Consider the following 13,666-nt stretch of genomic DNA (forward strand, 5'->3'; position numbering starts at 1 on the left):
ATGACATTGCATCTTGGCTTTTAACTCAGGTTAGCAGCTTTATTCAACCCCAATTCGCTCCATGGGCTTTAACTCAAACAGTGAACCCGACTTAAAGTTGAGTTGTCGTGACTTCACTGCTATTTGAACCCGAGTTAGCAAGCTCATCCTGAGTTAAGAATATACCTTTTTGTCCCGCAGTGTTGTGGTCATAGCGTAAGACAAAATAAGAAGGTTCAGTGAATCTTGCAAGAACAGATTTTCACGTCATTTCTAAAGTAAAGAACTTGCTTTTTGAATAAAGCTCAGATATGAAACAACAAGCCTCTAGAAATCTGCCTGTCATCAGTGTTCAACAGCCCTGAATTCAGTTGAGGAATTCTAATAATCTCTCTTAAGCTTCCAAGACACAGATGGCCTTCCAAGGGCAAAGACCCAAGAGAAAAGGAAGGGGGAAAATTATAAGGGAACCAGAAGATTAATATAATGAGGGACTCATTTCCATAGCATAAAAAACACATTTTTCATAGATTAATTTTCACAGTTCAGCATTGCTGGTTAAAAAACATTGCGAACAAGTGAGATATCCCTAGGTCTATGTGAAGAAGAGATGAATTATGGTACAAAATGAGTGATATCTGTGTTGAGGGAGAAATATTTGAAAGACATGGTCCATAGTCTCCTTTTTTAGGGTCTGACATTCATCCTGTCCAGCCAATCTAGTCTCAGGATGAAAAATAAACAAATAAATCCCAGATTCACTCTTTATAATGAAGTCTCCTAGAATACCCTGAGTCGTGATGGCAAACTGATAGCTGATAGAACATGATCTCTGACTAGCTGGGTAATGGTCACATATCGTAACCATACCACAATGCTTCTTATATTTTTTAAATCTTACATCACACCTTAGACTCTTACATCTAAAAATTCTCAGCATCTGTCTGCCTCTCTCTCTCTCTCTTTTAGAGATTTGTGCATCTGTGTGTCTGTAAGTCCGTCTGTCGTTTCCTTCTATTTTAACTTAAAGCAAGGTTAGGGTTGGTTGTGCCAGGAAAATGGGATGTCCCCAGAATTCAATTGTTTTCCATAACATGGAAAGGTAGAGGGCTAATCAGAGGGACAGTTATACACAGAGTGACCACTGGGGGTAGCGAGCATGGGGAACAGCTAAACTGCAGAGTGATGACTGGAGTAGCAAGCATGGGAGACATCTATATTGCTGAGTGACCACAGGGGAACAGCCACAACAGTAACAGAATGGGAGTGGGCCTGGCCTTATTGCCAGCAACCAGCCTGGGTAATTGCCTTTTAAATAACAGAGATTGCCTATCTCCTAGAACTGCAAGGGCTCCTGAAAGGTCGTTGAGTCCAGTCCCTTGCCTTCACAGCAGGACCAAGTACCATCCCTGACAAATTTTTGCCCCCAAATAGCAATTGAACTCACAACCCTGGGTTTAGGAGGCCAATGCTCAAACCACTGAGCTATCCCTCCCCTCCCTGTCCCAAACAGTACCAGATGGGGAAGGCCTGGGACCACATCTGGGGCTGGGCAGTATAGCCTAGTCCCCAGGAGATGCTAGGGTTGGGTACCACAGCCCAGCCCCCTTGAGGAGATACCCCCACTCCAAGGAGAAGCTGGGAACTGTGCCCCCCCCCCCCCGCAAGAGATGCTCACTCTCTATGGAACTTCGGAGAGGCCAGGGCTGGGAATCATGGCCCCATCCCCTGCCTTGATTCCTGCACCCACCCTTGCTCTAAGCCCCACTACATACCCCAAACCCTAGCTTGCACCTCCACTCCTATCCTGAGCCCTACCACTCCTTCCAGCCCCTGTCCCGACTCTTGCACTCCCCCCCACCTGCCCTGGGCCCTCACAAGGACCTGAGCAATGCCAGGTAAATCCTCTAGTAATTCATAAAAGAGCTCCCTTAGGACATATTGGATCCTCCAGTTAAAGTATGTCGAATTACAGTCAGGACCCATGTGAATCTGCAGGTCCATTGCTGTGAAATGTTGTAATGGAACTTATGAGAGAAAATTGCAGATTCAATAACCAAGATTGGTCACAAACCCCTGTCATCCCCCAGAGCCACTGATTCTGCCTCCAAAGGCTTCTACAAGTGGGCTTGATGCCACAGCATTTCTGTGGCTACAGAATTACAAACCAGTAGGGACTTTTTTTGTCAATCTGTCACTTACACTGAAGATACTTGGGAAATCCAAGTAAATTCATGTGGGTTGCTCACTGGTTGCTCAAATACATTTCCCAATAAATCCGCCCTTGTCTCAATTCCCTTTTCCTTTAGTCCAGGGGGTCTACTCTTCCGCCACAAGGCGAGCAGTGGCCATGAGCCATTGGTACCCTAATGTGTTACAATAAAACTTCAGGTGTCTTACAGACACCATAGCACGAACAACTCAACTCCTTTGCAGTCCAACTGTAGTTCGATGCCATGTCCTACAACCCCCCCGCTCCAGTTTAACCATTAACAAGCTGGCTAGCCCCATGGAGACAATGGTCTGTTTGTTTAGCACCAAGAGCTAAAAAGGAGCTCCTATCGGGGGCCCTGGCAGATTTATCAAAGCGAAGTGATTAGCTCTATTAGAGAAGGGATTTGTGTAAACAAAAAGACAGGTGCAAAGAGGCTATTCCAGCTGGCAAAGGCTTCATAGAGCTTTCAGCATTTCAGTGGCAATAAAACTTCTTCCAGGAAACAGAATCAAACTGGAGAGAGAGCATGTATATTTTTAACTCATTAGCTCTGACCTTCTCATTGTCCATCCATTCTCTGTGGGACTGGCTTCCCCATCCCAGCTGTCACTAGTTCGAAGGAATGTGGCTTTTTATTAACCCCCACATTCCTCATTGTTCCCCACTAGGAGGCAGGTGTCCCTAAATCCACAGCGCTTCCCTCTGTTCTACATGCAAAAGGGGGACAGACTTACCTCCTTGCCCCTCACCCACTAGTATTTCCCTTCCCTCTCTTTTACCCTGGAAAAGGGGAATTGTCTTCATACTCCTTACCTTCAGAAAACTCTCCTATATCCTGTTGGAAACGAACGTTTCTGTCACAGCTTTAACCTCAGAATTGGCTCCTCCCCGTAACAATCAGATTTTTTTTCTGTACCACTAACCCTCTGCTCCCATACATACTGTCAAATCTTCCCTATTGTGTGTGGGAAAGGGATCTTTCTTTGTCTCCATACCTTCTGAATGTGCCCCCATTCTTGACACCACAATGGCATCTTCATAACTTGAACAAAGACACCTAAAGGAGGGCGACTTGGTATTTGCATCACCTTGAACAGCTAGGCAATTAAATGGCTTGTTACAGTCCAGCGGGAATCATTTGTGCCTCTTCCACGGAAATATAGCTCTGTATATCCGTCTGGAAGGTGAAATAGAACTTCTGTGGAAAGCCCCATGACTTTGACCTATCATGGGAGCCCCGTCTGTATCTGGAACAATTACCTGGACCCTGATTAGGATCAGAAATATGGCCCTTTCTTACACAGTGTATTCACTCCCTCTGTGTTGTTCTGTCACATCTACCAACCAAAGCCCAGTCCCTGTCTCCTGTTAACGGCTCTGCAGAGCAAGCCACATCTGTTGAAATGAAGGTGAAATTTTATTATTCTTCATGCATCATGATAAAAAATGTCACCTAAAATTCTGTAACTTATAAAACTCTTTGTTACCTCTGGAGATAACCAAAGCTGAAGGATCCCAGGTTCTCAGTGGTGTTTGCAGCACTGGCGATGTGAAAGATAGCCCTTTGCTTTGGAAACTGAGCAACCTTGACATGTAATTGGTTGAGAGTGGAGGAAGACAGCTAAACTACACAGCACTGTGTTTTCTTGTTTTGCAATAATATGCACATTTTTCTGATTCTTGTAGTGCCTAGACTACTTTTTTTAATGAATGGCCTCATTAGAGTAGCCATATGATGCATTTCATCTGAGTGTAGCAGACTCTAAAAGGTATTTGTAAACCAAATTGTACAGTTTTGGCCCAGGGCCAGATTTGGAAATGTATTTAGGCATCTAAAACTGCTTGGAATTTTCAAAAGTGCCTAGGCAACTAAGTGCTTTTGAAAATCCCACTAGGTGCCTTAACACATTTAAATATCTGCTTCTAAATCACTTTGCAATGCACTGAATGCTTCTCATATTGTTGATTTTCCCTTTCTACATGCAACAAATACTGTGTTATCCAACTCAGTTACACAATTAATAGTTACACTAGAAACAATATTCACCAGACATTTTATCACACAAAAGCATGGAATTTCCTGCTCTTTGTGTATACACAGCTGGGGTAAGCAAAACATGTGCACACTCACATATCTGAGCTAGACATAACATGGTGAATTAAAGGGTGGTGAGCTGCAGATCTAAATTGGATTGATTTGGTTGGGTTTAAAACAACCTTGGTCTACACACAAAGTTGCACTGTTTAAGTAAAGATTTGGATCCTGCAGCCACTCTGTGTGTGGATTTACATTGGGTTAGCTTGTCCTCATTAATTTGCAGGACCTTCCCATGTGACACTGATGGACAGATCTGCCCATTTATTTTGGTGTGTAAATGGGACTTGAGTTCTTTTGAAAATCTGGCCTTGATTGTGGCTGCTAAGAGAATCTGGTCACCTGTGTACCAGAAGCCAGAGGTGAGACCAGCTGCTAACATGGTAGCTATACAAACTCTTTCCTCATTGACCGCAGTGCCCCTCAACCCATAGAAATCCCCACTCCCACCAGCTCCCTCATTTCTCCAGTCACAAGTCTTCTTGGGAAGAATTTTAAAAAGTAATCAAAGCTGGAAAAACCCAAACTTAGCCATGCCAGGATTTGAATTCAAAACATATCTAACACCAGTGGAACGCTGATAAGAGGCTGTGGCAAAGCTCTGGCTATGCCCCATGGGTCCTGTGCTTCTAGGCGATTATGATATGTCACAGAGGCTCACTGTGACCCTCCACACTGCTTCTTATCTTTTCTAGGGGCCAGGGTCACAGCTAACTGAGCCATCCTCTTCACTGGCAAAGGTAAAGGATTGAGGTGAAACCCCTCCATAATCCTGGCCTCCCTTTCTAGGGGCAGACTTTTTAGTGGTGTGAGGCAGGTTGGGGAGGAAGCCGGACACCCCCACTACTCTGAGATCTGGTCCAGGGGCCCTAGCTAGCAGCAACTGATGGGTTTTTCCTCTAGCCTCAATACAGCAGCCTTTTTCCCTGGGCCACTTCCCCAAACACTCCCCTAATGACTTCTCCCTGATACCTGAGTAAATCTTTCCTGCTTCAGCACAAACACTTTTTCCTTTCTCAGTCCTCAGCTCTCCAACAGCACTTCCTCTTCTCAGTCCTTCCCCCTCCCTTACCTGAGGGGAAGCCTTTTCAAGTAGGGCAGCAGGCCTTAACTGGCCGCAGGTGCCTGATTAGTCTGCTGCCTCAGACAAGCTCTTAACTAGCCTCGGGTGCCACTCTGCCTTGATTATGTGGCAGCAGTCTCTGGCAGCTCACTCAGAAACAGAAAACCATTCACCCAGCTCCCAGCATGTCTGCCCTCCACCAAACTATTGTAGCCAGCTCGCTGCCCTGGGTCTGTCACAAGGCCCCTTTACACAAAAATGGGTAAACTGGTGGTGAACAGTCATTATCTTTAATGCACTACTTTTATTAGATTGGGAGCAAGGAAAAATTGATTGGAGCAGGTCAACGACCTACTGGCTGACCATAACAGCTGGATATTAATTGCACTTCTAGTCTCATGGCTAGCTGGCTTTACATGTATGGAATAGAAATGAGGCAGAGTGGTCACCTTGGTGGAGATTTAGATTCTATTCCCAGCTCTGCTACTGGTTCACCGTGGGCTAGTCATTCCTCTTCCCTGTGGTTCAGTTGTCCCATCTGTGAAATAGGACCGATCATGCAGGCCCTCTTTGTGAAGTGCTTTGAGATCGATGGATAAAAGGTGCTCTATAAAAAGAACAGATGATGAGTTATGACCCTGCTAACTGCAGGGCATGCTTACACTGTTCTAAAGCTGTCTGAAGTTAGTGTTTGTCTTTGAATGCCACTGCAAAATAAATGCCTGGGGGCTACATTTTCAACATAGAGGTGCTTATATTCTGTCCACAAAATATGCACATAAAAAAAAAGTTGTGAATGAAATGCATGTTTCCATTTGCAATTACCTGTTTGCATATGCACACACATATTTTGTGGATTCAATTTAGGCTCCTGTGTTTACAGAAATGTCACACCTAATACCTGTTCATGAATTAGTTTGAGGCTGCTGCTCTACCAGTTTACTCTGTAGATGTCTTACTTTCAAAATGTGCAGTTTTGTTCAATATTAGTCTCATGAAGGCTTCTTTCTTGCCCCCCATCATCTCTTCCTCTTCATCTTAGTCCCTCATTTCCATTAGAACAGAGCTACTCAGCGCGCGGCCCACGGACCACATGCAGCTCATGGCCCATTTGTTTGCGGCTCACGGTGTAGTTTGGGTTTATGCAGGGCTCAACATGTGGCCCACGGGTGGGAGCCAACACAAAAAGTGGTCAATATAATGGTCTTCTGTTGATATGCGTTTTAGTGATTAAATTCCTGCACTGTCATTGCTCATTACAAGTGCTGTCATATGGGTGGAAATCGGGTAAGTGTTGCATTTTATTAATATCAGCAGAACTGACTTAAATGGGGCCTGTATGTTGTGTAGTCTTGCCTTAATCTTTGTATTTGTGCCTGTCAGTGTGAAAGAAGTGATTTGCATATATTTGCATATATATTTGCATGTATATGCAACCACACTTAAGTTGCGGCCCTCATCATGTGCTGTGAGTATCATTGTGGCCCCCGGGGCTTCCAAAGTTGAGTAGCCCTGTATTAGGGGATGCCCATATGTTTTCTATACATAGGAGACTATAGCTGTGACCAGGTCTTTAACGGAGCAATGTGAGAGCTGTTAGTAAAACAGCAAGATGTATTCTCTATCGGCAAATAAAAGTGTTAATGTTTATGCAATCCAGAGTCCAGGATTCTGGGTGGATAGTGACCTTAGAGCAGTGTTTCTTAACCAGTGGTACGTACGAGTACCCTTAGGGGTACTCAAGAGAAGTCTGGGGGGTACATCAACACAACTGAAATTTGGAGAAAACTGAATTTTTGTTTTAAGTTTTATTGCGTTTTATTATTTTTGTACTTTTTACACTTCAAAATTTCATCGCCCACCTGGCTATGATTAAGTTGTTTAAACAAATATGTTGCAATGGTAGAAAAAATGTTGTGTGTCTGAAAACTAGGTACTGCAGGGACTTATAATATTTTTTTGGAAAAAGGGGTGCTTTTTTAAAAAAGGTTGAGAAACACTGCCTTAGAGTGCTTTGTGTTGTGCCCCCATGGCTTGCAGGAGTAGTTCTTATCTGAACTGGGAGGAAACCTCTCAGATTTGAAGATCACCTTCTAATCTGTAATCCCTCTTGCGTTAGCTCCCTTAATTTTGTTTTCACATCTCTTTTTCTGTAGTAGCTGCTAGGAGAGTGCTAGACCTACTATTTCACATCCTCCAGTCCAAGTTCTTTGGTGGTTAATAGGATAAATGTGGGTAACAATGCTGCTGACTTTAGAATGGAGGAATCAGAGTGGCCGCTTTGTGAACTCTCTCTGGGCCTAAACTGATAAGGGATGTTGAACAGTTTCCCTGTGTCATAATTGTGACTAAGGGCCCAAACCCTCTAATTCCAACAGAAGTACCCCATGCTCCGATGTCCACACTAAGGGTGTGTCTAGACTACAGGGTTTTGTCGACAAAAGTCCACTGCCACTGCCGCTGAGTTCTGTCGACATAACGTCGACAGAACTCAGCAATTTTGTTGACGGCTGTAAACCTCATTCTACGAAGAATAAAGCCTTTTGTCGACAGAGTTCTGTTGACAGAAGGCATTATTGAATCTACACTGTCCTGTGCATCTACACTGTCATGTCGACAAAGCGGCTTGCTTTGTCTACAGAACTGGATGTAGTCTAGACACTCTTTGTCGACAGAAACTTTGTCGACAGTACAGCTTCTGTCGATAAAGAGTGTCTAGACTACATCCAGTTCTGTCGACAAAGCAAGGTGCTTTGTCAACATGACAGTGTAGACGCAAAGGACAGTGTAGATGCAATAACACCTTCTGTCAACAGAACTCTGTCGACAAAAGGCGTTATTCCTCATAGAGGGTACGTCTAGACTACAGGCTTTTGTTGATGGAAATTCTGTTCTGTCGATGAAGAACGTCTAGACTACATCCAGTTCTGTGGACAAAGCAAGCCGCTTTGTCAACATGACAGGGTAGACGCAAAGGACAGTGTAGATTCAATAATGCCTTCTGTCGACAGAACTCTGTCGACAAAAGGCTTTATTCTTCGTAGAATGAGGTTTACAGCCGTCAACAAAATTGCTGAGTTCTGTCGACGTTATGTCGACAGAACTCAGTGGCAGTGTAGACACAGGTATAGTTTTGTCGGCAAAACCCTGTAGTCTAGACACACCCTAATAAAGTACTGTCGTTTCACATTTGGAACAGACTTCCCTGCTACAAGCAGTGCTCAGCATTCCCTTGTTCCAGCCACAGTTTCATTGCTCTGGTGACACATGTTCTGTTCAAAGTGAGAAGAGCGTGGAATGGTCCCTCCTCCCAGCCCTCTGAGGGTACATCTACACAGCAGCGTTATTTCAGAATAATGGGCATTATTCCAAAATAACATAGTGTGAGTCTACACTGCAAGCCTTTATTTCGAAATAACGTTGAGCTGGAGGACTTCTTGCTCTGACGCATGGTAACCCTCATTGAACGAGGAGTAAGGGAAGTCAGAGGAAGAGTGCTCTTCCTTCAACTTCCTGCTGTGTAGACAGCGCCAAAAGCCGAATTCAGCTATTTTGACTTACGCTATGCAATTGACATCGCTGAAGTTGCGTAGCTTAATTCGACTTTAGCCCTGCTGTGTAGACATACCCTGATGGGCTGAACCACTCACGTTCAGTGCTATAAAAAGTACCTGTATTCCAGACTAGTCAAACATACGTGTGACTCCCAATGTCCTCCACCCTCTCCACCACACACCTCTTGTTGTTTTATGGCCCTTTGCCATTATTTATTTTAACTTACATGTACACACAACCAATCATTTACACAAGTACACTCCCACAGCCACCATCTCTTACACACACTCCTTTTAAATGACATACTAATACCACAGCATACAAACTTCCCATCAGTACAAAAACAATCACACAAGCAAGCAGCACATGCATACTCACATACTTTGCTATACCAAGCCTTTACTGTATTCTTGTACAATCATTTCTGTTTTACCATTATCAGATAATTTGCATAGACAATGAGGGGAACTTGTTCCACTTTATCTCACCTGATACTGTACAGCTGTTGGAAACAGAAGGCTCAAAAAGGCTCTGCTCCTTCATTGAGATGTAAGAGAAAGAATACATTTCACTCCCCTGAATGCAAAAGCATGGGGTCTCCTCAGTGATGGCTGGATAAATTCATCAGAGTGACACGGGTGCCACAAGGAACTTCATTTATTCCTCTTCCAAAGGATTAATATTGGATTGGGGCAATAAAGGAGGGGAAAATAGACTCATGAAAATTCATGCAATTATTTTTTGGCTAATTTCTCAGCGTTTTGCTGCTGAATACAGAGGAAGTGCAGTTCTTGCTGCCTGGAAGGCATGTGGCCTAGTGGAATAAACAAGGGGCTTGGGTCCAAGAGTCAGAAGACTTGCATTCTAACCCCGCTGTGCTATTTTGTGACCATCACAAAGGAAATTCAATAAAACCCACTATGTTAAAGCAATGTTTTGAAACCCAGATTTTTGATTCCTCTAACAACCTTAACTCCCTCCTGCCTACACCTTACAATAAGACCTTTCATTGTGTGGTCACACAAAGTGTAGGTCCTTAACTCATGCAGCCAATGTGTGAAAAGGCAGGCAGGGCACAAAGATGCTCCCCATAGTCTTTCTAAACAGGCATGCTCAGACTGCACTCTGTCACCTAATCAAATCCATGCAAATGTTCAGCCTCATCAGCAGGCTGGGCATAATGGGTTCAAGGAGGGCAGCTGTTCCATATAAAGACAAGGCAGTGTTTACCTAACTATGCAGAAGTGCCTGCCTGTATGGCTCCGGGAGAACAGGCCTGCCACTACAGGAATAGGAATAAGTGTGCCAGAGGACGATGTTGCATACCCTGGATGTGGGGGAAGCTGATGGTATCAGCAGTAGCAGGTAGGCAGTCAGTGTGTGCAGCTTGCATGGAAAGATAATGGGAATATGGTCATGAATCCCAAAGATAATGGGAATTAATTCACTACTCTGAATGCTGGGGGAGGGGAGGGATTCAGGGCTATCTGAGAAGAAACATTCTCCAGATTCAGATAGCACTGGAAAATGTTGCCACCATGACCGATGTTTGGTAGTGCAGCACCAATAGTGTAGCGAGGGGTGGGGTGGGGCGGGAACAGTTGCCCCCGGGTGCCACGCTACAAGGGTGCCAATTTAACAGCAGAGGGAAGGATGGCGCTAGGAGTCTTAGGACCCGGCAGGCGCTGGCTGGACAGTGGAGGGAAGGACAGTGCTAGGACCCCGAGGGCACTGGCCACTTCTGCACCTGCAGGAAATTGAAACTGAGCGTGAAGCGCCTGGCGGGGGCAGCGCATAGGGTGGGGGTTCAGGCTGAGCATGCGCAGAATGCAGCCAATGCACAGGCCCCGTCTGCGACTACAACCCCCACAATCTCCTTCAATGCCAGTCAGTCTGAGTCTCTGCCCATTGAGCTGCAGCATGAGGGTCCTTGCCTGTAGCCCGCCCCTTCGAGAAACCGCAGCTGCCCATTGGCCAAAGGGTGCGTCAGTCTGGCTGGAAGCCGAACGGACTCGTGCGCCAGAGGGAGCCCCATGTGGCTGCAGGACAGGCCGGGGGCGGCAACTGGAGGTTGGGGGGCACAAATTTTGCCTTGGCCCCAGGCGCATAACACCCTCGCTACACCTCTGTGCAGCACACATGGTGTCAATCTTGCTGCACCCATGCACACCTCTCAGCTCCAGAATGGGGCTCTCGCTGACGCACGTGTGGTAGGAACCCAGCATGTTCCGCACAACATTGAAAATAAAGAGCCTGCAACCCCACAGTAAAGTGAACAGTGGTCTGGCAGGCCCACAGATGTGGGACTAGAGAGCCCCAATGGCAGAGTTGATTGGCAGCTCGGAGTGGAGCCAGCTGGCGGGGGCCAGTGGGGCAGCGGAACCTGCAGGGCACCAGAGCCCATAGCCAGCGGGGTCACTGGGAGCGCTGATGGGGTAGCAGAGCTGCCGTGAGGCTGGTGGGGCCACTGGGAACTCCGGTGGAGCAGTGGGATCGCTGGGAGTGCTGTCGGGGCTCGTAAGAGGTTGTCGGGGCTGAGCGCTCCAGCAGGACTATCGCAGCTTGCAGGGCTGGCAGGCTGGAGAGAGAAAGCTGGAGAGAGGAGCCCAGGTGGCGAGGAAATGAGCCCAATGGTGAGGCTGGTGCCTCACTTCCCAGATCTTCCCTGGTACGGCAAACTCCCTTGTCTGGTACCAGTCAGGTCCTGAGGATGCTGGGTCAGGGAGGTCCAACTATAGTTATCACTGCAATATCCAAGGAACTGCATATCCCCCTTACGCTTAGGATGGGAAACAAAGCCTACATGCACCAAAACACCTATTTGCACACTAACTCCCACCAAAGTCAATGGGATTTAAACGTCTTCATGTATCTGCTATTGCCAGTGGTGTCAGTTGTATCCTATATACTATGGACTACTGACTCATTGGGAGACAGATCAGCCATGGACGCAGTGCCCCCCATCTACAGTCCTATATACCTGAACCTCAGACAGCACCTATTCCAGTGTGGGTCCCCAAGACACTTATTATTAGCATGACACCAGGGCTACATCTACACTGGCACCCTTTTCCGGAAATGTTTAAAATGGAACAGTTTTCCGTTATAAGTATTTCCGGAAAAAGCGCGTCTACATTGGCAGGATGCTTTTCCAGAAAAGCACTTTTTCCGAAAAAGCGTCCGTGCCAATGTAGACACGCTTTTCTGCAAAAAAGCCCCGATCGTCATTTTTGCGATCGGGGCTTTTTTGCGGAAAAGAAATCTGTGCTGTCTACACTGGCCCTTTTCAGGAACAGTTTTCTGGAAAAGGACTTTTGCCCGAACGGGAGCAGCATAGTTTTTCCGGAAAAGCACTGATGATTTTACAGTAGATCGTCAGTGTTTTTCCGGAAATTCAAGGGGCCAGTGTAGACAGCTGGCAAGTTATTCTGGAAAAGCAGCTGATTTTCCGGAATAAGTGGCCAGTATAGACATTGCCCATATATTTGTTAGTAATATTAGTATGGTCCGGAGATTCCATCCAACATCATGGCCCTGTTGTGTTAGACAACGTACAACCCACAGAAAGAGGTAGTACCTACACGAAAGAGTTTACAACCCAACTAGACAAGACATAGAAAGAGGAGGAGAGAGGGACATGACCTGCAAAGAGAAGATTGGGAACTAATGCATCTAGAAATGAAGCAACTTGCCCAAAATCACACAGAAAGAAGAGCTGACCCTAGATCACCTTAGCCCCAGTCCAGTTCACCCTTCCACCCAGGACATCTATATTACAACTATCTTAGACATTAAACTTGTCATCATTGTATTACAGGGGCTTTGGGTACACTAAGTATAGTACAGGAACAGGGCAAGGTTAAACAGCTGCTATTTTTCATTCACAGTCTTTTTTATCCTGCATTTGGAGGAAAACATACCAAGTGTGAGATTCAACCTTGACCTCTTCCCTCTCTTCAAAGGCTTATGCCTGGCTTTTTCTACGGGACACTAAAGTGGGCGGTAGGACATGCATAGCACCTTGCATTCTCCCCCCGGCTCACACAAGAGCATGGAGTACATTTTCTTCTTCTGCACTGTTTTTGAGAGGGGCAAGTGCATCTAATTTGCTAAATGTACCTAGTTGCCAATTAGACCCAATAGACGACAGGTGACAAGGCCAAAGGGGGATTTCCACCAGGGTTGCTGCATCCTTAGATTACTCTGCAGATTGCTGTCCCACATTTCTGTTCCTCAGCATGGCATAAGATGGTCCTTGCGCCCCACTTTTTGAATGAAAGATGGAGTTAAATTTTATAGACCCTTTTAGGGTTTGCACTGTTGCTAAACCACCAGCTGGCCCTAACAGCACTTATTATGTAGATTGGCTTGCTGCTTGACAGAATGACCTGCCCCAGATTGCATGATGGCCTGGAGTAGTGTATTTCTATCATGAAAGATCAATTATTATGGCTGGACTGCAGGCAAATAACACTGTAGATTAATACTTCTTCTCTCCCCTTCTCTCTTTGCCTCCAGGGGATGAGTGTTTCAAAGTGTCTTAGGCCCAAAATGGTATCATCAGTATATGTGTTTAAAAATATAATAAAAGAAGGAAGCCCCTGTGGGTATGTATTCAAACACTTAGTCGAGTGAAAACACCCAGCTGCATGTATGTAGCATCTTCCTTCCCCGTCTCCCTGGAGGGCAGAGCTCTCTGTGGTGGAATGTAGGTGTGTACACGTGTCAGGGCTCAGTAACCCTTGGATTCCACCCTCTC

The 13,666-nt window shown here is 45.7% G+C and overlaps 1 long non-coding RNA gene across 1 annotated transcript in view; it reads right to left on the reverse strand.

Annotated features, from left to right (window-relative positions):
• Window positions 1-5,646: 5,646 nt before the first annotated feature.
• The window catches only part of LOC142829012 (uncharacterized), a 55,343-nt gene continuing 47,323 nt past the window's right edge, over window positions 5,647-13,666 (reverse strand). The window contains exon 4 of the long non-coding RNA XR_012903226.2: window positions 5,647-5,959. This is a non-coding gene — a long non-coding RNA (uncharacterized LOC142829012). The remainder of the gene's footprint in view (window positions 5,960-13,666) is intronic.

This window comes from Pelodiscus sinensis, chromosome 5, assembly GCF_052426305.1.
Source record: "Pelodiscus sinensis isolate ZL-2025 chromosome 5, ASM5242630v1, whole genome shotgun sequence".
NCBI classification, from domain to species: Eukaryota; Metazoa; Chordata; order Testudines; family Trionychidae; genus Pelodiscus; species Pelodiscus sinensis.